The sequence below is a fragment of the Populus euphratica genome, unplaced genomic scaffold (assembly GCF_000495115.2).
Source record: "Populus euphratica unplaced genomic scaffold, PopEup_1.0 scaffold5587.1, whole genome shotgun sequence".
Classification (NCBI taxonomy): Eukaryota; Viridiplantae; Streptophyta; class Magnoliopsida; order Malpighiales; family Salicaceae; genus Populus; species Populus euphratica.
Genome location: NW_011505364.1, coordinates 667 through 3,658, shown reverse-complemented (window position 1 = coordinate 3,658; position 2,992 = coordinate 667). Strand labels below are relative to the sequence as shown.

General features: G+C 32.0%; 1 pseudogene; it reads right to left on the bottom strand.

The window, feature by feature from the left end:
* Window positions 1–1,588: 1,588 nt before the first annotated feature.
* Window positions 1,589–2,671, bottom strand: LOC105120217 (protein EXORDIUM-like; annotated as a pseudogene).
* Window positions 2,672–2,992: the final 321 nt, after the last annotated feature.

Here is a 2,992-nt window from a genome sequence, read left to right as displayed (position 1 = left end):
TGTATATGGGTATTGAATTTCATGCACATAGACAAGCTATGGATATTTGGTTTTATTTTGTGAACTTTTAGGGACTCCGCCGCGTAAAGTAATGTCTTTTTTTCTCTTATGGTGTTATTTTAACAATTGCACACAATCATTAGACTTTCGAATTTTAATAGAAAGCCACCATGCAACAAGTGAACAGATAAATAGCAACTAGTTGTGTTGAATTTGATCAATTGCTTGGATAAAAAACTAGTGTCCAAGGCGATCCCAATCCAATTATATTATGGGATGAAAAAAGAGAGGAAATAATCTCATGTTTTTTTCATATGTGATTTGGAGAGATTTTATAACGCGAGTATTCAAAACAATATCCTTGATTCTTTGACACTAGAAACTTTGTGATAATTCTAATAATTTTCTAATAAATTTAACGCTGGTGCTATTATTTTAATTCTGTAGGTTGTTAATAATGAAACCAAAGCATTGGTGGAGCCATAATTGGACAAGAGAGAGCAATTGTCGTTTTATTTTATTTTTTTCAAATTATTTTTTTATATTAAAATATTAATGTAATAGCTTTGAGGTTATTTTTTCTTGTTAACTACTAATTGATCCAACCTCTTCTTTTTTTTTACTATTGTCCCTATCTCTTTTTTTCTATAAAATTTCTCTTTAAATCCTAAGCTATTAATTGGTTAACCAAGTAACCTTTCATGTTTTATAATTTAGAGAAGTTTTCTTCATCTTTTCTATTTGTTTCATTATCTAAATTTAATTTAATTTTTTTATAATTAGTTATTGAAAATATTGAGGTTTATAATAATTTATGTTTTTGTTGAATTAATATATGTATGGGTAATATTATATGTAATGTATATGAATTGAAATGAGTTTTGATGAAGTGATGAGTATTTTGCTATGAATTTCATATAAAAAATAATTGCGATGAATTAAATAGTGATTAAAAATAAAGTACAGGACAACTAAAAAAATTAAAGATATAATGGATAAATTAAAAAAATATTTAATATTTATATTTAATCCATTTGTACAAAACAACAAACCAGCAAAAAAAACATCAATTTGTGATAATTCTTTTAAACAATGATTTTAGATGTTATGTAATATATGTCAATATAAAATTGCTGCAAAAACTTTTATAGTTTTTAAAAGATTTAGAAATAGATAAATGAAAGTTTGTTGTATATATTGATAAAGATACTTTTAATGAAATTAAAATAAAATAATTATGAAACAGTTTTAAAATATAAAATCTTGAAAAGAACAATTATAATATAAATTTATTTTTAATTTAATTTTACTTAACTTGAGTTGATATATATATTTTAAATTAATTTCTTTATATAATTCATGTTTTTATAGTATATAATATCAAATATTTATTAGTAATTTATTTTTTTATTTTTAAAAACCTGACCATGTCACTGACCAAAAGGAGATGTTTTGGATGCTCGACAATTGTTATTTATAGTATGGTTAAATATTTCCCAACAATTTATAACACAGCGTAAAAAAATTTCTGCATATATTTATCTTTCGATAACATATGTAATCAATAATATATACACACACACAGAATTAAAGAATTTCTTCTACATAATTTCTGTACTAACGTGCAATCACGTCAAACGATCTTTTAATCACACCAAAGAAGCACCAGTCGATGTTGAATGATCAAACAAAGCAGGAAGCAAGTATTTCCCCGCCATTGACACCATGTCCATTATAGCTAGCGCCCGTTGCTGAGTCTACCAAAAGATCCCCAGCATAACCTGGATAGGATCCTTCGCCATAAACCCCAGGACAGCCTGATGCACCACCTGCTTCTTTGGGACCTTGGAAGTAGCCATTTTTATAATCATACCGTCCAAACCCACGTCGTTGTTTGGTGCAACCAAACGTGGGCTTTGTGGCCCATAAATTGGTTGGTAGAATGGCCCACGGGCATTGACCTGGGCATTGAGTCTCTGAATTACCAACCCAAATGTAAGCAAATTTGGTGCTTTTGCCATTGATTTTTTGAGCACTTAAAGAGGACCCAGGAGTGCCACACTTACCAGAGCAAAAACCCTCAACTGCAACATCAGATGCTGTCAAAATAACACTGACTGCGTTCCTTTGGCAACCTTTCATTTTAATGCTAATTGTATGATTTACTTGCTAGGGAGGGATTTGCTCAAGGAATAACACTCGTCCAAGAACTGTGTTCCCAGAGAGAGGACGAGAGAGGGGGACTTTTCGGACTTGATGGTTTTGTAGTGTTTCTCGGTACCTTTTCCACCACTTACAGAAAGTTGATTGAGATATTTCCCGTAAAATCTGTAACAATTGCACGTTGAGAAGGCTTAAACTTGCCGTACCAGATCAAGTTGATAGAGATATTTCCGGTAAGAAGTGGGCCATTGTGGTATCGAAACAGAAGCGGTTGTTGATCAGTTTGGTCTGACTCGGCAAGCTTCCTAGCTGCTGAGACCGTAAAAGCAACTTGGAGGAGAAGAACAAGACGGAATGAAACAGAAGAACCATTATTCAATTTGATAAATACAAATCGAATCTCTAAAATGTGTTTAGATTCTTTTAATTGGAAGAAAGACGCAGAGAAAGTTACTGCAGTTTGGAGAGAGTGAGGAGGATATTTACAGTGCCAAGAGAAGGCCGGAAACTGCGAGAAAGCGTTCCGAAAAAAGGCAATTGATGACTAGTTGAGCTGTTAGTTGAGAGAATTGAAATATGCCAGAAGACAACTGAATAACAGTAGTTTGGCAGCCAGATAATAGGACAAAAGGTCAGCCACTAGGCATTAGAGATCGAAAGGGACAAAATGTATTCCAGTTAATCGGGGAACAACTCTGCTGAAGAATAGCGCGTCCTCCAACGTGCATTTAGATTTTTTAAGACGAGATGACGGTCCGCGCTGCACCGTCACTTTTATTAATGTGAAAATTTTCAATTACTGTTAATATGTTTTATAGTAAAAAGATTA